The following is a 26,822-nucleotide window of genomic DNA, read 5'->3' as shown; positions in this document are numbered from 1 at the left end:
TGGAAGCTATTAGTACGCTACAGGTTAGAGGACTTTCTGCAATAGAAGCAGGTCCTATATACGAACACATCAGCCTTCAAGCTTCTTATTTTGTGAAAAGTTTGTATTTCTTTTGCCCGAGAGAAGTCAATACTGCAAAGCAAACTATATAGTGATCAATTAAGCTTTCCATTTATAATTCATAACATTTACAAGCGTCTAATGTGATAATGAATTCCCATCAGCTCCAAATTGCAATAAGCTAATATTAGTTTTTAATCTTGGGCTACCATATTTTTTATCTTCTCAGGTTAATAAAAACATGGGTTGATGCTCATAATTTTTTGAATTGAAAAATATAAGCATGTAAGAGATCAGTTAGCTCCCTCCTCCAGTGAATGCACATCACTGGTGTTATGAATAGGTCTTCCATCTCATCTCTAGTCAAAATAACAAAAAAAATATCAAGAGGAGACTTACAACTAACTCGGCGAAATAAGCAAGCCATTCAAATATTAACATAGATCTGTGTAACCAACTTCTTGACAAGGCCAATTACCATGCAGACTGAATATGTGGACATACATGTACTGATTCTTGTATACAAAAATATGCATATATTAGTTAGTACTGTTCATGCATGACCAAACTAAAAAAGCATACAAGATTTTTTTCATACTTGAAAAACCACTTAACTGAGCTCATTTCAATTCTGGTAGGGAGAGTAGATACGTTCCAAAAATAATCGGAATACAATATTACTCCCATCATAAAATATTGGAGTGTGGTATTTCTGTTTTCTTATGTTCTTCTCAATGGATAGCTCAACATAAGTGGAAAAGAAGTGACTAATGCCATTGCGTATTTTAATCAAACACAATGCGCCCAACTATATATGCCATCAAGTCTAATAAAACTAAACATAATAAACATATTCACATTGGTATCGTCCCTAGTAGAAGCTCTATGTAATTTAAGAGCGGATATAACATGCTCCCTCTTACCTCCTCTTTTCACATGAGAGGTAAGATTATATATTGGATCTGAGCCGTTGATCTCATTAATTAGTGGTCTGATTAACTCTTACCTTCTTACCTCATATGTAAAAAGAAGGGGTAAGAGGGAGCATGTTAAAATTTTCCATAATTTAATGAGAAATGAATTAATATGAAAAATGATCATATCGAGATCAATTCTCTTTAATGAGAAATGAAACCACCCCTATGCATGTCCCAAGGAACAATGCCCTATGGGAGTTGAAAATAACATGTGCCACAGAACAATTTACTTAATTATTAAGCATACAAGTCCTCATGGCATCAAACTGAAGATAAGACATATTAGTTGCTGATCTGCATCAATACAGTTACACTAACAGGTAGCAACAGCGAGGTATTTCAGTATTATTCCCTTGATACCTGTACAGTACAATGATAAATGTGTGGAGAGGTGGCATTTTGGTTGGCACCATGAAGAAGGCATTGATGTTCACCTGGTACTAAAAGAAACAAGAAGCCCATTTTGAAAACACATAAAGCACACAATTATTAGAAGGCCTATTGGTTGAACTGCAGGTGGACGCTGAAGTCGAACTCAGGATGAGCACACCCCTGAGCACAATCTCCTCCAGTGTCTCCGTGAGGGCCTTGCCAAATCAAAATTCTTGTTGTATCTCTAACCACCAGAATTCAACAGAAGCTGTGATACAAATTCATCAGCATCAAACTGAGTGGTCGATGCTTTGACTGAAGCTATATATGTATAATTGTTATTGTATGGTAAACAATCCCCAGTCCAATACAATCATGCAAGAGTAATAAAATGACTGTGTTGACCAATGAACAACCGTACGACCCAGCGACACTATGCCTGTAAATGGAAGTGCTAAGTAAGTCTGAAGATACGAAGCAACATGTGAGCCTCTAAATGGAAGTGATAAGTAGCATCCGTGGACATCTTGTATGCAATTTTAATGGAAGCTACAAGCTACTAAACTTAGTTGGCCAGTTAGGACAAAAGATCCGAAAAGGATTGTGACCAGATCAATGTTCCCTTCATTTGGGCAAGCAGTAATGTGCCGTACTATCTTGGCCAGAATATTGTCATGCGACTAGGGCGGCTCACATCACCAACTATAATTGCTGCCTTGACACACTTTGTTCTGAAGATTACACCTATCATTGTCGGTGAATGCTAAAAACAAAGAGTAGCTCACTGAAGTTCTCAAATAAATTATTTCACAATAAATGAGAAATAGACATAAAAATGGTAGATGTCAAATAACGAACTTTAGGTGACTGGTGGATGATGAATAGGCCCTCCTTCCGTGCCATCTGTTGTGATGCCGAAAAAGGTCTGATTCAAAATTTCATGCTTGGTCACCAAAGATTACCATGTTGATTAGTACAAAAAACTGATCTCGGGTCTCAGGATCAGCTGTATCATTTGCTTAGCATGTTAGGGAAACATCATAGAATAGAAACGGCTACTTCGTATTGTGAAATTATATTCAATCAAACTATCAACAATGATGATTATACCTGTCAGTTGGATAAAGATTCAAGGCACCACAAGAAATTGACCAACCTTTTGAGAGGAAAACCAGACACATATTTTTATCTTTATGAAGCATACGATCGATCCACCATTACATGGATGCATCAGGAAAACTTCCTTTTTTACATCCAAAAGTGGTACACTCTGTAAATTCTTATATTTGTTAGAAGGTAGCACTGAGTCTATATATATGCCCTTACTTTGCAAAGTCATCATTCTATCATTCCCTTGCATATAGCAACACTACTCACAGGATCACTCAATATTCACACAACTATACTGTCCATGTAAAGTTTGATACACCAATTAGCAACATGAGTGCCTCTCAAGTCTCAACAGCATATATTGGCGAAAAAGAAAGTGCGATAATTTAATTAATCAAGTAGATGTTGAGCTACCTATATATATTTGTAAAGTTACCTGAGCCTCTTGTAAGATTCGGGCAGCTCGGCGAGCCACTCATCAATGTCCTCCTGCAATGACGGCGGCTGGGTGGAGAGGATCCGGAGGATCTCAGCCGGAATGGGGCAGCTGGTGTACTCCTCGATGAGGCCGTTTCGGGCGGCAGCAAGGCGCACCGGTCAGCGCAGAGTGTGACCTGAGCATTGTTGACGTTGCGGCAGGCGCAGTGCGTTAGATCAATTAAGACTTAAGTTGCTGCATTTTCCTCGTAAATATAAATTGCACTGTTTCACAGGTCTTACATTGGCCAGGTTTGTAGCTTGCCTCTTGTGATGACATCACAATGTAGAAATCATATGCATCAATTCATGAACCCATGGCGGAAATCATGTATACATGGGAATTGATTAATGAATACGTGGTAACACATAAAGGAAATCATGCTAGCTATACCTCCGTCTACGTGTGAGTGGCAACAGGTTTTTTTGGACGAGGGATTCTAACTCTGACATTTGCTTAAAAAGTTTTAGATTAATTAGAGTAAGAAGGTGGACCTGTGGAAAAGATCAAGCCTTCCTTGGTGGCGCACGAAGGTACTGCTGCGTGGTGTAGAGGCACAACACAAATGGATCTGAAAGTAGCATTACATGAGAAATTATAAGAGGCATCAATGGATGATTGAAGATTTAGGACGGAAATTGTAGCTGGCAAACCAGGCTTGCTCGACGGCACGAGGACGACCGTTGAGGAAAAAATCGGCGGCGTTGGTTCGGCAAAGCCACCGCAGTGTTGTCAACGCGACAACGGTGATGGGAGGGAGGGAGTGGCGCTGAGGGAGACGGCCAATGGCGAGGACCGAGGCTTTTGAGCAAGGGCGGCGACGGAGTGCGAGCGGGGTGGGGACGGCGGCGGCGTCTAAGCGGGGTGGGGATGGCGGGGGCGTCCGAGCGAGCAGGCGACAGCCCATGTTCGTTGTTCGGGAGTCTGAAAAGAGGTGGGCATTTATTTTTCCTTTGAGCGGTGGTCCATCGCTGATTTCATGGAGAGAAAATTGGAAACGGGAGGTACGTTTCCTTTTTTTGTGGGAATAGATAGGCGGGACCAAACAAAATAAGAAAGGTAAGAATTGATGTTTTAGGAAAATTAGGATTTTGAATTGATTTCCATGAAATGAGGTTTTATTGCTTGGTAACATGATATTATTACCTACCCGTTTGTGATATGTCTGGTTAGGAAAGTTTGCACATGTTAATAAAGGTTTTATTAGGAGGGTGAAAAAATCAACGTGAGGAGATATCTCTACTCGATCAGTTGGTAGTCTCACTTTCAGGTTTTTTATGTCCCACCTTCGGTTTTTTCGTTACGGTTTTTTTTCGCTGGTTTTATTTCGCCCTTCCCCTCCCCCGACCCCACCCACACACGTTGCGATCCCCTCGACCTCGACGTTAGCGCCGCCGATCTCGTGGAGGAGACCCCGTCGGATCTAGCTGCCGCTGGACGACTCGAGAAGACCCCGCCGGATCTCGCCCTCGTCATCAGTTCTGTATCGCCGTCGTCGTGGCCACGGTAAAGCCGCCGTCCCCGCCGCGGATCCCCTCCGGAATACCCCGCCGATCGCCGCCGCAGGCCGGTTTCAACCCCAGGTAATCCTACCAACTCAATACCCCGTCGGATCTAGCCGCCGCCGCAGGCCGCCCCTCCGCCGCACTTCCAACCGCTGGCGTGCAACCTGTACCAGGGGTGGTGGACGTACGACGCGGAGGCGTCCCAGGTGCCACTGTACAGGGAGCCGGTGTGCGAGTTCCTGACGGAGCAGGTGACCTGCATGCGCAACGGCCGGCGCGACGACTCGTACCAGCGGTGGCGCTGGCAGCCTTCCTCCTGCGACCTCCCCAGGTACCATACCGTACCTCCGGCGCCATGGCCGAGCATCCATCCATCCATCCCCAATTCAATTCAGTTCATCAGCACTCGTAGGTCTCAACCCACCCGAATTGAATCTTGCTGTAGGTTCAACGCGCGGTTGCTGCTGGAGCGGCTGCGGAACAAGAGGCTGATGTTCGTGGGGGACTCGCTGAAGTCGATGTTGTGCCTGGTGTCGGTCGGCGATCCCGTCGCGCGGCCAAAAGTCCCTGGCCAAGTTCGTGGGGCCCAACGGCTCTCTCAATGTGTTCATGGCGGCGGATTACAACGCGACGGTGGAGTTCTACTGGGAGCTCCAACTCGGACGACCCGCAGGCGCACGTGCTGGACCCGTCATCGCCTGGCGGTCCATTCCCAAGCACGCCCGGCACTGTTGAGCCGCCCACTTCCTCGTCTTCAACGAGATGAAAGTGTTGTGAGTCCTCCGTCCTCCCTCCATTACTTGCTTGGTTCAGTGAGTGAATCGGTGGAGTGATGAAGATGTTGATGATTGATAGGGATTCTTGCTGGTTGCAGGAAGAATCCTCGGGCGTTGCCGGACAAGTACACGAGTGCAAGCACAACGTAACATATTTGGGCAAACCGGCCATTCTACGTGTTTGGTCTTGGATCGGCAAGCTACATCAACGGTGTCAGGTTCTCTAGCTAGGTCCAGAAGAATGAAGGAGTACATGCCATAGATCGATTTCGTGGTGGATACAGGAGGTGTGATCCACTTCACCATGCTGGACCCGAAGGGCGCAAAGTCTATCTCATGAACTAGCCGTGCATCTTGCTCAACACCTTTCCATATATGTACAATCAGGCAGGTATTTCCTCGCGTACGCGGTTGCTGGCTGCTAGATTAAACTTCTGTTTCAGAGCGTTCCAGGTTATGTGAGTGCATGTTTGACCAATTGCAGTTTATCCCGGCTAAGGTTCTACATTGCATGCCTCAAATACCTGATCATGTGGCTTCCTTTCGTTAGCTTTGAGTACTCAATGTAGAGGTTTCCCTTCTTGAGTCATACATACCTCAAATCGATAGTTCTCTCTAACTTCACAAATATTTGGTGCGTGTATATATCACTTTATTTAGGAAATACTCAAATTGCAGAGTTTGTTTCATTGTTAATCACTTGAATAACTTGGATTACTCTGAAATCAGACTCCCTTTTCGAAGCACAATAGGACTCCTTTTTATAGACACATTTCAACTATGGTGCTAATATCTTCTTTTCTGGGAAGTGCTATATATGTTAAGATTCCTCCACCATGTCTACCACACCTCTCATCCTTTTCTAAGATGTTGACTACTGAATAATGACCCAAGTTAACAAGATTGGCAGAGGTTCTATCTCATACACTAAATCTGTCATCGAACCCATCATGCATTGCAAGGTTTGATAATTGTTGTCAATTCAGAAGGGGGATTTGCCTCATTGAAGATACAGATAAAAGATTTTCTGACCTCATATCGATTCTTACTTCCATTCCTCATGTGTCCTATGTCTCACGTCTCTTACACGGGCAGAACGACCTGGGCCGTAGATTATACGGTGAACGAGGGCGGTGGCAGCACTAGAGTGAGGCATGGCTGGTTGAGGAATATTTTTTTTAAATCATTTACTTACAGACTAATGTTTGCTATGCTTCTTTTAGTGAACGCTTGTATTTTGTTTGAGAGCATATCATGGGTGCACTGCTAATTTAATAATCTTAGCAATGTAATGTTAATCCACCTAATATGATATAATAGCTAAAACTAGCAGACATGCTTCCGTCTTCATGGTGCTATGGTATTAATCATTTGGTAGTAAATTTGCTAACCCAGATCCTCAAATCTGCTTTTTTTCTAGAACTCTACATCTCGAAGTCTGAGGCACTGGCATACTTAGCCATGCCATTAAGAAGCCAAATCCATAGGTTGCGAGCGAGATGTTCGTCCGCACTGTTGCCTGCCTGCCTGCCTGTGAAGCTTCGCCACCATGCGAAACCCTTTCAAGCTGCTCGATGTACTCTTCTTTCTTCTGATTGCATGTTTTGTATATGTGGGTGCTCGTAGTATGTATTAGGGTTAATTGATCGTTTGATTCAGCCATAGTATTGACGCCGCACGTACAACCTGTTCCAGATATATTTCTAGAATAACCCGTGTCTATATAGGTTCAAGACTATTACAGTCCATGTCATTTTGGTACTTGTATGTTCATACGGCCAACCATTGGCCAGTAGTTGGTTGTGCAGCAGGAGATGATATGACTTCAGTTCTTCTTCACATAAACATCTCCATCCTTATTTTTTCTTCATACGGCCAACCATTGGCCAGGTTCTACTATTCTGAAGTAACTGAATTTATCTTATTTCATTTGATTAGTACTGTTGGGCTGCTGGCAGTTATTGTTCAGAAGCCTGATTGTATATTAATGGTGAACTTTGGCTGTCTTTATCCCAATTTAAGATGTTATGGTGCTACACAACTGTATATAGGTATGTTCTAATAGCCTGATTGTTCACTATTGAATAGTAATTGCTGCCATTTTAATTTTTTTATATATCTAATTTTTCCAATGGGACATGTTCATTGCAGCGTGATATGGAGGAACCAAAAGTGCCAGAAGCATCTCTTCATTAAACATTCAGGGATGAAACTTTTTTGGCATATGACAAAATTTTGTTAAAGGTAAGTTGACTCTTTCACTCGCTTACCTTGTTCTTTTGGTCTGGATTACTACTAACATTTAAAAAATCACTACTGTCAGGTTTTAGCTATCCTATTGAGTAAATCTCAATCAGTGTTTCCATACGTGGCTGGGATCAACATTATCATAAGTAGGTTCATATGTACATGTGAGAGAACCAAGTTTCTATAGTATCGTAAGAGGAAAGCCTGAAAAGCATTTTTCCACATGTGATATTAGTTTCATCGCTTGAAAATACTTGATAAGCGATCCAGTCCATTTGTTCAAAATTGGTGAAACAATATGCGCTGGGTAATAATTTACCGAGCAGAGCATTCCACTAATCATATTTCGGGCATGGCTAAAGTGTGTTACAACTGAATAATTTCTTGTGTTAATACTTGGAGATCTGGATGCACATGAATAATGAGCACATGTTATCCTCCACAAGTTGCGGCACATGTTAACGTGATGCATGACAAAAGTGTAGCATTGATCTAAAAGTTGTTCTTGCAATTAACATCTACCTTAATGGTAACATATTCTATAGCTTATCCTTAATTTTTTTTAGATTTTTGTTAAAAGTATCGCCTATTCATTTTGGGTTATCCTGTTTGTTAAAGATGGAGATTGAAAGGAAGGATAATTCTAATCGTTAGTATCTTCATGGGTTCATTATCTTCATATTCATAATTTTAGATGACCAATTTCTTTCTTTAACCAGTAAGTATTATTAATTATTGCCAATGTCTTTTATCTCCCTATACATCACCTATCACTGTATTATGATGATTTGAGACATAATGGGGTACTCATATTCTTATGGTTCATCTAGCAGTATGTGATTTGTTGACATTTTCCCAGCAATTTCACTTTGGTTTTCTTCTTTGCTTTTAGGTATTTGTGTTATTGATCATAACTACGTACATAACAATGCGACACAATATAATTTGGCATTTTCAAAGCTAGCACATGGAGCGGCAAGAGAGAGGAGAGGAGCTACGGTGGCCAGGTAACTCGAGGATGGAGGGGAATTGGTGTAGAATAAGCCTGCACTCTTCAAGAAAATACATAGGATAATTATGAAACAAGGTACTGGAAAACAGAGTACATATAGGTGACCAAATACTTGAGGGGCTGTAACTACAAGACTAAAATTAATGGAAAGGTAACCCTTTTTCTTTTTTAGATGAACAAACAGCTAAGCTAGCTGAGGAGCGATCTCCAGCAGCTCCCCGGTTGCCAGTGGTCAAAGATTGTCTGCTGAAAGACAAACAAGTGATCATGTTCTAGCATTGTTGAAAGGAGTAGTGAATGCTGATGTATGTACATTTTTTGTTCAGTGTATTGGAAGTGCAAATTTGTATATACTTTACTAGCATTATTTACTGGATTTTAACATATTTGATATATTGGATTTTACTAGCACATATGCCCTTGCGTTGCAACGGGAAAGAAAATTAGGGTTATGTGCAATCACAATGGTTCATAGCGAATACACCATGAAGAAACGCTAGTTGTCCCACATATATATATGCAAAGAAACGTTGATTGTCCCATTCAGCTAAACATCCAACAGTGCTACCGACGGCAGGGAGGCGCACACTGAGGTCTGGAAGAAATACATATCAGCCGCACAATCATAAAAGGAGCCATAGCATAGTTGGGAGTCCCACCTAAAGTCATCGGTGCCTATTAGATGCCCAGAGCACGGACAGTTATCTGTACATCGCCGGCTAGCCATGCCTCGCTTGATGCAAGGCCGTCTTTTGCCCCGTACAACATTAGATTTTTCATCCACGCACAGGCCCAGCGAAACAACGGGAGGAACTCGTCAGGCGAAGGCCCAACCCAGCAACGTGGAAATCCAATCTTGCGTGGGCTTCGACTCTGCCTGGGCTCTTTAACCAGTGTCACAGATGATCTATAGAAACAATAGCTTCACTTTAGAACACATCTTCTTGTCTGGCTTGCTGGGCGCTGGCAACAACTTGGATGCCTCACGCATATGTCGTGTGTTTGATTCCTGGCTCTGGCGATTATTTTTTTACTCTTCAGCAGACTCCCGGTTTCGTTCGTACGTCCCGTTTCCTCTGTTTGCACACATATATGTTCCTCCAACGGACGGACAAAACTAAAAAAGAAAAAAAATAACATACATAAAAATCCACAAGACGGGACGAAACAAACCGGAGCCAAACCAAGAATACCTATTCCTTTTAATAGTAGGTATAGATGTTGTGTTCTAATGGTGCTTCAAATATTTTTACAAAAGAAATAAGAAAATACTAGAAACAAAATATTTAGCGTACTATATGCACGTCTAGCATAGTAACCGAGGTGTAGCATGTCTGCATGTGTTTGTATATATGGTGGAGTTTGGTCATGGCAAGGTGTGACTTGCGGCGAGATCTATGGCCGGTGAGGGAGGCCTCTGAGGGGCAACAACCTACATTGGAAGCGTGCATGAGGGGAGTGTCTTTGACGCAGTGCGGGAGACGTCTCGCGGAGGGAGGGGATCGTGAAAAGTGGTGGATCGCAACTGTTTGGATGTACTCGATCTAATGACTGGTATGCATGCTTGAACAATAGTACTTATGTTACGTGAGTAATGTATGATAAAGTGAAACATGGTGGACTGTTTGGATGTACTCGATCTAACGACTGGTATGCACGCTTGAACAATAGTACTTATGTTACGTGAGTAATGTATGATAAAGTGAAACATGATGGACATGGCATCGTGGCAGAGCTGGCGGAGACATGTAAGTGGTGATGTTGAAGCCGGCGGCGGAAGTGATGGCCAAACAGGGTACCTTAGCGCTAGCGAGGAGGCTGATGGGTTCCGAGGACCAATGAAATATTGCAGGAACAACGTATTGGGTTCCATTTTCTGGCGGAGAAGAACTGATGAACGACATGTGCGCGATTCGTTTGTTCATTCATTTCATCGATCCTTATTCCACTCAACTCAGATTCATTTAATTTTGTACTTACCTACAGTTTGGTGGATCAAGAAATTTAGTGATATTAATTGCAAGGAGTATCATATATCCATAAACCTTGGAGTTTTTTCCCGTAGAACATGATCATGATGAACCAGGAAGATTTTTAAAATGCCCGTGGAAACGCACGGGCATTCTACTAGTGGTGGTGGGAAGTGAGTCGAAAATAAACCGGAGAAAAAAAACCCAGATGAAAGTGGTGGGACTATTCAACCAACTGATATAAAGCGATGAAGTGGGGGGAGGGGACGAAAAAAATCTACGGAAAAAACCAGCGAAGGTGGGACGAAAAAAAACCATGATAGGTGGGACGAAAATTGACCGGCGAAGACTACCAACTGCTCCATTAGGAGCAGAGATGTTTGTCATCCCAAAAGTAATGTCTCAAATCATAGAAGAATTTTTTCTTTTGCTGGTATGTAAAGCTAGGTGGTAAATATTTAGCAACAATGTAATTAGCATAGTCAGCATACCAAGGAGCACTATGAGAAACATTTATTGCAGCTAACTACTCATCAGGAAAACTATCATTGTCGGATCACGGGTTCCGGCAAAACCCTCAAGGTTCGAACTCTGGGGTGCGCACGAAGATCTCTCCCTCCCCCTAGCTCACTCACTCACCACGATCTCAAAGCTCAGCTCGTCGAACTCGAAGAACAAGGGACACAAGAGTTTATACTGGTTTGGGCCACCGATGTGGTGTAATACCCTACTCCAGTGTGGTGTGGTGGATTGCCTTGTAGGCTGAGGATGAACAAGTACAAGGGAAAAATAGTCTCCTGAGGAGAGGTGTTCTCAAGCTCGGTGAGCTTGTGTGGTTGAGGATGATCTGAATGATCCGTCCCCTTGCTAAGGTGGTGGCTAGTCCTATTTATAGAGGCCCAGGTCCTCTCCCCAAATGTTAGGCGGGAAGGGATCCCACAACGGCCAATTTGAAGGGGGACAGCTAGTAAAAGCTATCCTGACAAAAGGTGGTCTTCGCCTACTAAAGGCTCTAGTGGTGACGCCGTCGTGGGCTCCGCGATGACCTCCGTCCTGCCGTCCTGCTGGTCTTGGTCTCATTGCACCGATATGGAAACCTTTACCTGGTGCCTCGGGACTCTTCGCCTGTGCCTGCTCCTTTAGCACCAAAGAGGAAACCAGTACTCTGCGCCCGCTGGCACCAGCCTGGCCTTGGTCGTCACGGCTCACGTCACGGGAACCTCACGAGGTGCCCCTCGCCTTGATCTCTCCGCTCCTCGCGGGCCAGCCTAGTGAGGCCACCCCAGAGGAGGTCTTGCGTCATCCACCTCGCGAGGCTTGGCCCCTCGCGAGGGTCTTAAGTGTTTGCTAGTGGAGATGGGCCGTACCAGGCCGCTGGAGGAGCCACGCTGTGGGCCGCAGACAGGCAAGTCTGGGGACCCCCGTTCCCAGAACACCGACAGTAGCCCCCGGGCCCTAGGCGCGCTCGGACTTGGCTTCGAGGCGAAGCCAAGGGGCAAGTGTGGAGCGCCGCGGGCCCCAACCGCCTGCGGCCTTGATTGACGCATGGCGACTGATGGGACCTGGGCGTCTCCGCTTCCCCACGCTGCCTCGATAACTGCCCGACTTGATGAGTCCCTGGTGCATGTAGAAAAAAACCATCATTACCTGCGATCTTGGGGGTCGCCGGTTGGCCTTCTCCTGCTATAAATGGGGTGGGGGCGGATCCCCCGTCGCCCATCTCTTCCCGTTCCCCTTGTTTCTTCTTCCTTGCTTCACTGCTAGCAACGACACCCATGGCGCCGATGAAAAGGTTCTCGGCCGCTGAGAAGGGAAAAGCCCCCCACGACGAGCCGGGACCACTTCCGCCGAAGAAGAGGCTGGCCCACCGCCGCGACGTCGTCGTGAGGCCGGAGGTGTTGAGGCCTTGGCATGAGCGGCCTCCCCCCGGATATCCGCTACCTTTGTATGCCCAGGACGAGGGCTCCGGAGGAGGAGGCGGCAATCAGCGCCTTCCATGCCACGTCCGTGGTCGCCGCGCCGCAGTGGCGCGCGTCGTCATCCCAGGAACCCACGCCGAGGGCTCCTCGCGCGAACTGGTGGTGTGGGCGGCGATGCCTCTGCGCTCCTGGATTCACTTCCCGCAATTCTTCTTCATCGAGATGCTGCCGAGGGGTCCCCTCGAGCTATGGCTGCAGCACGCCGAGTGCGATGCCCCGACGATGGGGGCGGAGGTTGAGGTCATCCCCCCGGGCAAGATCTTCATGACTCGCGGATGGGGTGAGGTCGCCCGAGTTTGTGGTGCGGAGGGCGCCCTCGCCATCCACTTCGAATACGACGGCGCCTCCATGATGTTCTTCAAGGTCTTCGACGGGGAAGGCCGCCGCCTGGAGTGCTGCCCTGGAGGGGGTCGTTGGGACGACACAGCGGCAGGAGCCGGGCCAGCCGCTGGCCTCACCAGCGGTTCCTCCAGCAGCAGCGACGGCGCTTGGGAGTCCAGCGACTCTCCTGAGCCCTACGAGACTCCGGAGACGAGCGACGACAGCTACGTGCCCTCGAGCTCTCGCCGTGCCCGAAGCGCAGTTGCGGCGTCCGCCCGCTGCCGCCGTTGATCTGGATGGGGTTGGCGTCGGCCTCCCGCGGCCCACTGTTGATGATGGCGTTGGCGGCGTTGGCGCTTGTAGATAGGGCTCCTAGAAACCTTCTTCTTTTGTTCCCTGCGAGGAATAAAGATGAAACCCGTGGGGTGTGTAAAGGATTGTTGGAAATATGTCCTAGAGGCAATAATAAATTGGTTATTATTATATTTCCTTGTTCATGATAATCGTTTATTATCCATGCTAGAATTGTATTGATAGGAAACTCAGATACATGTGTGGATACATAGACAACACCATGTCCCTAGTAAGCCTCTAGTTGACTAGCTCGTTGATCAATAGATGGTTACGGTTTCCTGACCATGGACATTGGATGTCGTTGATAACGGGATCACATCATTAGGAGAATGATGTGATGGACAAGACCCAATCCTAAGCATAGCATGAAAGATCGTGTAGTTCGTTTGCTAGAGCTTTTCCAATGTCAAGTATCATTTCCTTAGACCATGAGATCGTGCAACTCCCGGATACCGTAGGAGTGCTTTGGGTGTACCAAACGTCACAACGTAACTGGGTGACTATAAAGGTGCACTACGGGTATCTCCGAAAGTGTCTGTTGGGTTGGCACGGATCGAGACTGGGATTTGTCACTCCGTATGACGGAGAGGTATCTCTGGGCCCACTCGGTAATGCATCATCATAATGAGCTCAATGTGACTAAGGAGTTAGCCACGGGATCATGCATTACGGTACGAGTAAAGTGACTTACCGGTAACGAGATTGAACAAGGTATTGGGATACCGACGATCGAATCTCGGGCAAGTAACGTACCGATTGACAAAGGGAATTGTATACGGGATTGATTGAATCCTCGACATCGTGGTTCATCCGATGGATCATCGTGGAACATGTGGGAGCCAACATGGGTATCCAGATCCCGCTGTTGGTTATTGACCGGAGAGGCGTCTCGGTCATGTCTGCATGTCTCCCGAACCCGTAGGGTCTACACACTTAAGGTTCGGTGACGCTAGGGTCGTAGAGATATTAGTATGCGGAAACCCGAAAGTTGTTCGGAGTCCCGGATGAGATCCTGGACGTCACGAGGAGTTCCAGAATGGTCCGGAGGTGAAGAATTATATATAGGAAGTCAAGTTTCGGCCACCGGGAAAGTTTTGGGGGTCACCGGTATTGTACCGGGACCACCGGAAGGGTCCCGGGGGTCCACCGGGTGGGGCCACCTATCCCGGAGGGCCCCATGGGCTGAAGTGGGAAGGTAACAAGCCCTTAGTGGGCTGGGGCACCCCCCATGGGCCTCCCCCTGCGCCTAGGGTTGGAAACCCTAGGGTGGGGGGCGCCCCACTTGCCTTGGGGGGTAAGTTTCCCCCTGGCCGCCGCCCCCCTTGCAGATGGGATCCAGGCCGGCGCCCCCTCCCAGGGGGCCTATATATAGTGAGGGGGGAGGGAGGGCAGCAAGATGACAGCCCCTGGCGCCTCCCTCTCCCCCTGCAACACCTCTCCCTCTCGCAGAAGCTTGGCGAAGCCCTGCCGAGACCCCGCTACTTCCACCACCACGCCGTCGTGCTGCTGGATCTCCATCAACCTCTCCTTCCCCTTGCTGGATCAAGAAGGAGGAGACGTCGCTGCTCCGTACGTGTGTTGAACGCGGAGGTGCCGTCCGTTCGGCACTCGGTCATCGGTGTTTTGGATCACGACGAGTACGACTCCATCAACCCCGTTCATTGGAACGCTTCCGCTCACGATCTACAAGGGTATGTAGATGCACTCCTTTCCCCTCGTTGCTAGTATACTCCATAGATGGATCTTGGTGATGCGTAGAAAAATTTTAAATTCTGCTACGATCCCCACAGTGGCATCATGAGCTAGGCCTATGCGTAGTTACTATGCACGAGTAGAACACAAAGCCGTTGTGGGCGTTGATGTTGCCAATTCTTCTTGCCGTTACTAGTCTTATCTTGATTCGGCGGCATCATGGGATGAAGCGGCCCGGACCGACCTTACACGTACTCTTACGTGAGACAGGTTCCACCGACTGACATGCACTAGTTGCATAAGGTGGCTAGCGGGTATCTGTCTCTCCCACTTTAGTCGGATCGGATTCGATGAAAAGGGTCCTTATGAAGGGTAAATAGAAATTGGCATATCACGTTGTGGCCTTTGCGTAGGTAAGAAACGTTCTTGCTAGAAACCCATAGCAGCCACGTAAAACATGCAACAACAATTAGAGGACGTCTAACTTGTTTTTGCAGGGTATGCTATGTGATGTGATATGGCCAAAAAGGATGTGATGAATGAGATTGATCATGTTCTTGTAACAGGAATCATGACTTGCATGTCGATGAGAATGACAACCGGCAGGAGCCATAGGAGTTGTCTTAATTTATTGTATGACCTGCGTGTCAATGAAAACGCCATGTAATTACTTTACTTTATTGCTAACCGTTAGCCATAGTAGTAGAAGTAATAGTTGGCGAGACAACTTCATGAAGACACAATGATGGAGATCATGGTGTCATGCCGGTGACGAAGGTGATCATGCCGCGCCTCAAAGATGGAGATCAAAAGGCGCAAGATGATATTGGCCATATCACGTCACTTTATGATTTGCATGTGATGTTTATCATGTTTACATCTTATTTGCTTAGAACGACGGTAGCATAAAAGATGATCCCTCACTAAAATTTCAAGAGACATGTTCCCCCTAACTGTGCACCGTTGCGAAGGTTCGTTGTTTCGAAGCACCACGTGATGATCGGGTGTGATAGATTCTAACGTTTGAATACAACGGGTGTTGACGAGCCTAGCATGTACAGACATGGCCTCGGAACACATGTGAAACACTTAGGTTGACTTGACGATCCTAGCATGTACAGACATGGCCTCGGAACACAAGAGATCGAAAGGTCGAACATGAGTCGTATAGTAGATACGATCAACACAGAGATGTTCACCGATGATGACTAGTCCGTCTCACGTGATGATCGGACACGGCCTAGTTTGACTCGGATCATGTATCACTTAGATGACTAGAGGGATGTCTATCTGAGTGGGAGTTCATTAATTAGATGAACTTCATTATCATGAACATAGTCAAAAGGTCTTTGCAAATTATGTCATAGCTTGCGCTTTAGTTCTACTGGTTAAGATATGTTCCTAGAGAAAATTTAGTTGAAAGTTGGTAGTAGCAATTATGCGGACTGGGTCCGTAAACTGAGGATTGTCCTCATTGCTGCACAGAAGGCTTATGTCCTTAATGCACCGCTCGGTGTGCTGAACCTCAGCGTCGTCTGTAGATGTTGCGAAACATCTGACATACACATTTTGATGACTACGTGATAGTTCAGTGCGTAATGCTAACGGTTTAGAATTGTGGCACCAAAGACGGTTTTTGAAACATCGCAGAACATATGAGATGTTCCGAAGACTGAAATTGGGATTTCGGACTAGTGCCCACGTCAAGAGGTATGAGACCTCTGACAAGTTTCTTAAGCCTGCAAACTGAGGGAAAAAAGCTCAATCGTTGAGCATGTGCTCAGATTGTCTGAGTACCACAATCGCTTGAATCGAGTGGGAGTTAATCTTCCAGATGAGATAGTGATGGTTCTCCATAGTCACTGCCACCAAGCTATTAGAGCTTCGTGATGAACTATAACATATCAGGGATAGACATGATGATCCTTGAGCAACTCGCGATGTTTGACACCGCGAAAGTAGAAATCAAGAAGGAGCATCAATTGTTGATGGTTAGTAAAACCACTAGTTTCTAGAAGGGCAAGCGCAAGAAGGGATACTTCATGAAACAGCAAATCATTTGCTGCTCTAGCGAAGAATCCCAAAGTTAAACCCAAACCCGAGACTAAGTGCTCCTGTAATGAGGGGAACGGTCACTGAAGCAGAACTACCCTAGATACTTGGTAGATGAGAAGGCAGGCAAGGTCGACAGAAGTATATTGGATATACATTAAATGAATGTGTACTTTACTAGTACTCCTAGCAGCACCAGGGTATTAGATACCGGTTCGGTTGCTAAGTGTTAGTAACTCGAAATAAAAGCTGCGGAATAAACGGAGACTAGCTAAAGGTGAGATGACGATATGTGTTGGAAGTGTTTCCAAGGTTGATGTGATCAAGCATCGCATGCTCCCTCTACCATCGAGATTTGGTGTTTGCGTTGAGCATGATTGGATTATGTTTATCGCAATACGGTTATTCATTTAAGGAGAATAATGGTTACTCTGTTTATTTGAATAATACCTTCAATGGTCTTGCACCTAAAATGAATCTCGATCGTAGTGATACACATGTTCGTGCCAAAAGATATAAAATAGTAATGATAGTTGCACATACTTGTGGCACTGCCATTTGAGTCATATTGGTATAGAACGCATGAAGAAGCTCCATGTAGATGGATCTTTGGACTCACTCGTTTTTGAAAAGATTGAGACATGCGAACCATGTCTATTGGTATATATGCATGAAGAAACTCCATGCAAATGGATCGTTTGTACTCACTTGATTTTGAATCACTTGAGACATGCAAATCATACCACATGGGCAAGATGACTGAAAGGCCTCGTTTTCAGTAAGATGGAACAAGAGAGCAACTTATTGGAAGTAATACATTTTGATGTATGCAGTCCAATGAGTGCTGAGGCATGCAGTGGATATCGTTATGTTCTTACTTCACAGATGATTTGAGTAGATGCTGAGAATATTTACTTGATGAAACACAAGTCTGAATTATTGAAAGGTTCAAGTAATTTCAGAGTGAAGTTGAAGATCGTCGTGACAAGAGGATAAAATGTCTATGATATGATCATAGAGATATCTAAGTTACGAGTTTGGCACACAATTAAGACATTGTGGAAAGTGTTTCACAATTAATACCGCCTGGAACACCACAGTGTGATGGTGTGTCCGAACATCATAACTGCGCCCTATTGGATATGGTGCATACCATGATGTCTCTTATCAAATTACAACTATCGTTTATGGGTTAGGCATTAGAGATAACCGCATTCACTTTAAAAGGGGCACCACGCAATTCCGTTGAGACGACACCGTTTAGAGAAACCTAAGTTGTCGTTTCTTAAAGGATTGGGGCTGCGATGCTTATGTGAAAGAGTTTCAAGCTGATAAGCTCGAACCCAAAGCGGATAAATGCATCTTCATAGAAAACCCAAAACAGTTGGGTATACCTCCTATTTCAGATCTGGAAGCAAAAGTAATTGCTTCTAGAAACGAGTCCTTTCTCGAGGAAAAGTTTCTCTCGAAAGAATTGAGTGGGAGGATGGTGGAGACTTGATAAGGTTATTGAACCATCACTTCAACTAGTGTGTAGCAGGGCACATGAAGTTGTTCCTGTGGCACCTACACCAATTGAAGTGGAAGCTTATGATAGTGATCATGAAACTTCGGATCAAGTCACTACCAAACCTCATAGGTCAACAAGGATATGTACTACTCCTGAGTGGTACGGTAATCCTGTCTTAGATATCATGTTGTTAGACAACAATGAACCTACGAGCTATGGAGAAGCGATGGTGGGCCCATATTCCGACAAATGGTTAGAAACCATGAAATCCGAGATAGAATCCATGTATCAGAACAAAGCATGGACTTTGGTTAACTTGCCCAATGATCGGCAAGCCATTTAGATAAATGGATCTTTAAGAAGAAGACGGACATGGACGGTAATGTTACCGTCTATGAAGCTCGACTTGTGGCAAAGAGTATTTTCACAAGTTCAAGGAGTTGACCCCGATGAGATTTTCTCATCTGTAGCGATGCTTAAGTCCATCGGAATCATGTTAGCATTAGCTGCATTTATGAAATCTGGCAGATGGATGTCAAAACAAGTTTCCTTACCAGTTTTCGTAAGGAAAGGTTGTATGTGATACAATCAAAAAGGTTTTGTCGATCCTAAGGATGCTAAAAGGTATGCTAGCTCCAGCGATCCTTCCATGGATTAGAGCAAGCATCTCGGAGTCAGAATATATGCTTTGATGAAGTGATCAAAGTTTTTGGGTTTATACAAAGTTTGTTAGAAACTTGTATTTACAATAAAGTGAGTGGGAGCGCTACAACATTTCCGATAAGTATATGTGAATGACATATTGTTGATCCGAAATGATGTAAAATTTCTGGATAGCATAAAGGGTTGTTTGAAAAGAGTTTTTCAAAGGAAGACCTGGATAAAGCTGCTTACATATTGGGCATCAAGATCTATAGAGATAGATCAAGACGTCTGATGATACTTTCAAAGAACGAACACCTTGACATGATTTTGAAAGAGTTCAAAATAGATCAGCAAAGAAGGAGTTCTTGGCTGTGTTGCAAGGTGTGAGTATTGAGTAAGACTCAAGACCTGACCACAGCAGAAAAGAGAGAAAGGACGAAGGTCGTCCCCTATGCTTTAGACGTAGGCTCTACAGTATGCTATGCTGTGTACCGCACATGAAGTGTGCCTTGCCATGAGTTGGTCAAGGGGTACAATAGTGATCCGGTAACGGATCACATGACAGCGGTCGAACTAGTCCTTAGTATCTAGTGGACTAAGGAATTTTCTCGATTATGGAGGTGAAAAGGAGTTCGTCGTAAAGGGTTACGTCGATGCGAACTTTGACACTAATCCGGATGACTCTGAGTAGTAAACCGGATTCGTATAGTAGAGCAGTTATTTGAAATGGCTCCAAGTAGCGCGTGGTAGCATCCACAAGATGACATAGATATTCGTAAAGCACACACGGATCTGAAAGGTTCAGACCCGTTGACTAATAACCTCTCTCACAAGCATGACATGATCAAACCAAAACTCATTGAGTGTTAATCACATGATGATGTGAACTAGATTGTTGACTCTAGTAAACTCTTTGGATGTTGGTCACATGGTGATGTGACCTGTGAGTGTTAATCACATGGTGATGTGAACTAGATTATTGACTCTAGTGCAAGTGGGAGACTGTTGGAAATATGCCCTAGAGGCAATAATAAATTGGTTATTATTATATTTCCTTGTTCATGATAATCGTTTATTATCCATGCTAGAATTGTATTGATAGGAAACTCAGATACATGTGTGGATACATAGACAACACCATGTCCCTAGTAAGCCTCTAGTTGACTAGCTCGTTGATCAATAGATGGTTACGGTTTCCTGACCATGGACATTGGATGTCATTGATAACGGGATCACATCATTAGGAGAATGATGTGATGGACAAGACCCAATCCTAAGCATAGCATAAAAGATCGTGTAGTTCGTTTGCTAGAGCTTTTCCAATGTCAAGTATCATTTCCTTAGACCATGAGATCGTGCAACTCCCGGATACCGTAGGAGTGCTTTGGGTGTACCAAATGTGACAACGTAACTGGGTGACTATAAAGGTGCACTACGGGTATCTCCGAAAGTGTCTGTTGGGTTGGCACGGATCGAGACTGGGATTTGTCACTCCGTATGACGGAGGGGTATCTCTGGGCCCACTCGGTAATGCATCATCATAATGAGCTCAATGTGACTAAGGAGTTAGCCACGGGATCATGCATTACGGTACGAGTAAAGTGACTTACCGGTAACGAGATTGAACAAGGTATTGGGATACCGACGATCAAATCTCGGGCAAGTAACGTACCGATTGACAAAGGGAATTGTATACGGGATTGATTGAATCCTCGACATCGTGGTTCATCCGATGAGATCATCGTGAAACATGTGGGAGCCAACATGGGTATCCAGATCCCGCTGTTGGTTATTGACCGGAGAGGCGTCTCGGTCATGTCTGCATGTCTCCCGAACCCGTAGGGTCTACACACTTAAGGTTCGGTGACGCTAGGGTCGTAGAGATATTAGTATGCGGAAACCCGAAAGTTGTTCGGAGTCCCGGATGAGATCCTGGACGTCACGAGGAGTTCCAGAATGGTCCGGAGGTGAAGAATTATATATAGGAAGTCAAGTTTCGGCCACCGGGAAAGTTTTGGGGGTCACCGGTATTGTACCGGGACCACCGGAAGGGTCCCGGGGGTCCACCGGGTGGGGCCACCTATCCTGGAGGGCCCCATGGGCTGAAGTGGGAAGGTAACCAGCCCTTAGTGGGCTGGGGCACCCCCCATGGGCCTCCCCCTGCGCCTAGGGTTGGAAACCCTAGGGTGGGGGGCGCCCCACTTGCCTTGGGGGGTAAGTTTCCCCCTGGCCGCCGCCCCTTGCAGATGGGATCCTGGCCGGCGCCCCCCCCTCCCAGGGGGCCTATATATAGTGAGGGGGGAGGGAGGGCAGCAAGATGACAACCCCTGGCGCCTCCCTCTCCCCCTGCAACACCTCTCCCTCTCGCAGAAGCTTGGCGAAGCCCTGCCGAGACCCCGCTACTTCCACCACCACGCCGTCGTGCTGCTGGATCTCCATCAACCTCTCCTTCCCCTTGCTGGATCAAGAAGGAGGAGACGTTGCTGCTCCGTACGTGTGTTGAACGCGGAGGTGCCGTCCGTTCGGCACTCGGTCATCGGTGTTTTGGATCACGGCGAGTACGACTCCATCAACCCCGTTCTTTGGAACGCTTCCGCTTGCGATCTACAAGGGTATGTAGATGCACTCCTTTCCCCTCGTTGCTAGTATACTCCATAGATGGATCTTGGTGATGCGTAGAAAATTTTTAAATTCTGCTACGATCCCCAACAAGGATCTGTAGTGCCTTTTGTTCAATATTGCCCGTATTATGAAGATTTACGACTGCATGTCTTGCTTCGGCTCGGTCCCCCCTTTCCGACCTCGCGGTAGCTTGGTGCTCTACGCTGACAGGTCCCGGTCCCAAGGCAGGCTGCAGCCATCGCTGGTATGCCAGGTCGCGATGCCGTGGTCAAGGCCAGGAGGTGAGCGTCCCGAGGTCCAGTGAGAGCTCCTGAGGCGCGATGCTCAAGAGGTCCCCTTTAGCGTGCAAGTAGCTACCTGAAGGTAGGAAAGGAAAGCGGTGTCATCGTATCAAGGCTGCAAGAGATGGGAATCCTATGCCACAGCGCATGGCCGACCCAGGTGCGAAACTTATCTTAGCGGTCCAGAGTCGACTCCTCGTGCTGCGCCAGGCTCGTGCGTCAATGGTCATAGTGTAGCCGGGTTAGGCCCGTGCAAGCTTTCCCCCTTTTACCATGCTCTTCCGTGTGCTCTACGTCCTTGGGTCCCGGACCTCGAGCGAGCTCAGCCGCCGCTGGTATGCCAGGTCGCGATGCCGTGGTTAAGGCCAGGGGGTGAGGGCTGGAGAGCCAGTAAGAGCTCCTGACGCGCGATGCTCAGGTGCCCTGCCTTTTAACGCGCAAGAGAATTGCATGGGAAAAGAAGGTGCCCGTGGTACCGCCCGCTGTCGTCCTCGGGAGGTTCCTGTAGGTTAGTTGAAGAGAGAGCATAGCCCACGATCGCGCTGGTTACCCAGTTGCTGATTGTTTCACAAGAAGACGAAGGCACTAAGGATCTGATGAGGTGACGTGTGCGGAGCGGGCCGCGAGCCAGAGCTCGATCTCTCAGGTTTATCAGCATTGCAGGGACGAACCCGAGCACAAGCGCCGTGCCGGTATGTGGAGTCTTCACCATGGGGTAAACATGAGATCGGTTAGCAATGCGGGATGCCGCGGGGTGTAATCAAACATGCGACAACCGTAAGAAAACCACGCAAGGAGATAAGCTAGTTCAGATAGATGCAAGAACGATACATGCCACCGGGATGGACCCGAGCGGCCTGGGGATGATGCAGCCCGAGGGGTGCCCCCGACAGAGTAAGCTAAAGATGCAAAAAAGGATACCTGCCGCAGGGACAGGCCCATGCGACCCGGGAATCGTGCAGCCCGAGGGGCGCTCCCAGCTGAGTAAACTTGGAAAATGTCACCTGGTACCGTTGTCGAAGGAGGGTTGAGGTAGCCGAAGGCGCACAATGAAGGAGTCACTCCTCATGAGCCGCCAGGACCCTGAGCCTCGGGAGGCTCTAGGGGCCCGGCGGGTCTTCGAGGACCGTAGCCATCTCTGCCCGGACTGCGTGATGCCTGGCTTCCTCAGCAGACAGGACACTCGACAGATGACGTTGGAAGGCGGCCGCCACGTTCGGCAAGCCAAATGGCATGCAGACGTAGCTGTGAGGTGGACCCTCGCACCGCCCAACACGCGAAGGCCAGAAGCTCTCCTGAGACGCGGCCCTGTTGAGCCCTGGAATGTCGATGCAGGCGAGCAGCCCGCCATCCTCGCCAGGATGGGGAGCTGCGCCAGGTGGTGGGCGGCGGTCGCCGCGCATGGTCCTTGCTTCTTGATGCTCCTGGGTGGCCTTGATGATGAATTCCTGAGCACCGGGCGCTCCTCGCCCAGTGCCCTCTTGAGGGAAACGTGCCGCAAAGCACGCCTCCACGTGGTGCCCGAGCGCCTCCCTCCTGATGTTGGCTAGGTCTGAGGCCCTCCAGAAGAGAGCCCCCGAGCCTCGCCCGAGGAGGGCGCCGGGCGCGCCTTCCTACATGAAGGAGGGAGGCGCCCCAGGCGCGGGCGCTAATCCTGATGCGGCACCGCTGGTGACGCCGCTCTCCTATTGTCCTGTGCAGAGTAGTTGCTTCTTCTTCTTGGGGATGGCCTCAGGAGGGTACAGGGTGCCCTCGCTGTCGGGGTCTTCGATTGCTGCGGCTTGGAAGGCGCGCTTCAGGGAGCACACCAACATCTCTTTCTTTGCAGGGGACTGTGATAATTCCACCACTTCCTGGCATCTTGAGGATGTTGTAGCCGTGGTGGGTCACTGCCATGAACCTGGCTAATGCTGGATACCCAAGGATGGCGTTGTACGACAGACGGATGTGGGCGACGTCGAAGTCGATGAGCTCGGTGCGGTAGTTGTCGCGCTGGCCGAAGGTGACAGGGAGACGGACCTGCCCTATTGGGGTGGTAGAGTCATCGGTCACTCCCGAGAAGGGTTTGATAGGATGCAACTGATCGTATGGAACTTGGAGGCTATCAAATGTCTTGATGGACAGGACATTGAGCCCTGCGCCGCCGTCGATGAGGGTCTTGGTGACTTGGACGTTGCTGATGACGGGCGAGCAAAGCATCGGGAGAGCGCCGGCAGTCGCCGCGCACTTGAGCTGGTCCGACGAGCTGAAGGTGATGGCGCATTTGTACCACCTGAGTGGGCGCGTGGCCTCGAGCCTGGGAAGGGCCGCGTTCACCTCGCGAGCAAACTGCTTCAAGACGCGCTGGGATGCTGGGGCCTGAGCTTCGCCCAAGATGCAGGCGATAGCGCGCGGTTCCTGGAAGCCCCCAGCCCCCTCGTCCTAATGGTTCGTTGTTCCTTCTTGGCGGTGGCGGCAGTGGAGGGAGACCAGCATTTCCCCGAGGGCGGTCCTCGCGCGGCTGGTCCCTCCAGGCGCCCTCACGAGGCTGATCCTGCCAGCGGTCCTCACGAGGCCGGGCACGCCACTCCTGGTGGGGGCCGCAGTCGTCCCAGCGTCCCCCACCTCGTCCTCCTCCTCGGCCGTAGCCCCGGTCGTTGCGCTCGGGGCGTCGACCGACGCGTCCATCTCGGATGGCCTTGAGCTCTTGACAATCGTTGGTGTTGTGGCTATGTACGTTGTGGAAGGCGCAGAACGGACGGCTGCTCTTGGACAACTCAGGGTGGTCCCGGCCGCGCTTTGTGTCCGGCTCCGCCGCGAGCACGGCCACCCCCTTGCGCTTCACGTCCTTGGCCTTGGATTTTTTCTCCTCTGGGTCGGCAGCAGGGAGCTCGAGGAGGGAAAGGCGCCCTTCCTCAGCTCTTGCGCACTTGGTCGCCATGTTGAACATCTCCAGAGCCATGCATAGCTCCTCATGGATGGCGAGCTCCTCCTTCATCTTGACGTCGCGGGCGCCATCAAAAAATGCTGAGATGATGGCCACGTCCGTCACCTTAGGGATCTTGAGGCGAACGCTGTTGAAGTGCTGGATGTACTTCTGCAAGGTCTCTCCTGGCTTCTGCTTGATGCGGCGCAAGTCACCTGCGGTCGGAGGGCGGTCGCGAGTGCCCTGGAAGTTGGCGATGAAGCGGTCGCGCATCTCACCCCAGGAAGAGATCGACCCCGGGGGCAAGTTCAGGAGCCACGAGCGAGCACCATCCTTGATAGCCATGGGGAACCAGTTTGCCATGACTTTCTCGTCGCCGTTGGCCGCCTCAATGCTCAGCTCGTAGAGTTGCAAGAACTCCGCAGGGTTGGGGGTGCCGTCGTAGCGAGGAGGCAGGTCTGGCTTGAACTTGCCTGGCCGGACGACGCTACGCAGCTCCGGCGTGAAAGGCGCGGCAGCCTGCTGTGGCCATCGGGGCCCTTTGTAGAGGCGGAGCCTGCTCTTGATGCCCGCGCACCGCCACCGCAGATGGCACACGGTCTTGTCATGGTGGCGCCGGGAGCGCAGTAGCATCTTCTTGCGGCCGGGGAACTTTTTGGAAGCTTCCTTCTTCACGCGGAGGCGCCCATCGCAGTAGGTCGCGCCGAGGGGCCGCGCGTCTGGGCGCCAGGGCGCCATCTTGGTGCGGAGGTGGTGGAGGCGCTCCGTGGGCTAGGTCACCCGCGGCTAGAGGAGGGTGATGTAGCGAGAGAGATGGGACAGGTGAGCCCCCAACGGTGCTGACGAGCTCGGCGATGCGGTCCAGCCAGTCCTCGTAGAGGTCGTCGACCGAGCGGTAGCGCAGGAGCTCGCGTGCCATGAGCAGCGCGGCCTGCGCATCCGTGGGCGCGCGGCGAGCGTGGGACGATGAGCCGGCCGGAGTCAGCGATGGGGTAGCGGGGCGGCCGTCCCGCCGCACCGAGCGGTGCAGCGAAGATGCTTGCTACTCGTTTCCCGCCGAGCCGGCGGCGGCGTTGGCGGCGGGTGATGGAGAACGACGGGGAGGCCCGCTGACAGAGGCTGTCTGAGCGACGCGGGCGGCCCGGCGCTCGGCGCGAGCTCGACGCACGTCTGCCATGGACGTGGTGGAGCGGTCGAGCGCGGATCGACGAAAGGAAAGCTCCGGCGCACCCCTACCTGGCGCGCCAAATGTCGGATCACGGGTTTCGGCAAAACCCTTAAGGTTCGAACTCTGGGGTGCGCACGGAGATCTCTCCCTCCCCCAGCTCACTCACTCACCACGATCTCAAAGCTCATCTCGTCGAACTCGAAGAACAAGGGACACAAGAGTTTATACTGTTCAGGCCACCGATGTGGTGTAATACCCTACTCCAGTGTGGTGTGGTGGATTGCCTTGTAGGATGAGGATGAACAAGTACAAGGGAAGAACAGCCTCCTGAGGAGAGGTGTTCTCAAGATCGGTGAGCTTGTGTGGTTGAGGATGATCTGAATGATCCGTCCCCTTGCTAAGGTGGTGGCTAGTCCTATTTATAGAGGCCCGGGTCCTCTCCCCAAATGTTAGGCGGGAAGGGATCCCACAACGGCCAATTTGAAGGGGGACAGCTAGTACAAGCTATCCTGACAAAAGGTGGTCTTCGCCTGCTAAAGGCTCTGGTGGTGACGCTGTCGTGGGCTCCGCAATGACCTCCGTCCTGCCGTCATGCTGGTCTTGGTCTCATTGAACCGATATGGAAACCTTTGCCTGATGCCTCGGGACTCTTCGCATGTGCCTGCTCCTTTAGCACCAAAGAGGAAACCAGTACTCTGCACCCGCTGGCGCCCGCCTGGCCTTGGTCGTCACGGCTCACGTCATGGGAACCTCACGAGGTGCCCCTCGCCTTGATCTCTCCGCTCC

General features: G+C 48.7%; 1 long non-coding RNA gene across 7 annotated transcripts; it reads left to right on the top strand.

Moving 5' to 3' along the window:
• Positions 1–4,321: 4,321 nt before the first annotated feature.
• Positions 4,322–8,950, top strand: LOC123096942 (uncharacterized). Of its 7 annotated transcripts, XR_006446793.1 has the most exons (8): positions 4,322–4,580; positions 4,676–4,833; positions 4,948–5,275; positions 5,377–5,669; positions 6,699–6,854; positions 7,217–7,329; positions 7,430–7,522; positions 8,418–8,950. It is a non-coding gene; the product is annotated as an uncharacterized lncRNA (long non-coding RNA). The 7 variants fall into 7 exon arrangements; XR_006446792.1 differs by having other exon boundaries at positions 6,699–7,329; XR_006446797.1 differs by adding an exon at positions 7,602–7,671 and having other exon boundaries at positions 4,346–4,833; positions 5,377–7,329.
• Positions 8,951–26,822: the final 17,872 nt, after the last annotated feature.

This window comes from Triticum aestivum, chromosome 4D, assembly GCF_018294505.1.
Source record: "Triticum aestivum cultivar Chinese Spring chromosome 4D, IWGSC CS RefSeq v2.1, whole genome shotgun sequence".
NCBI lineage: Eukaryota > Viridiplantae > Streptophyta > Magnoliopsida > Poales > Poaceae > Triticum > Triticum aestivum.
Note: the sequence above shows the minus strand (reverse complement) of the source record. Positions and strands in the feature narration are given on the sequence as shown.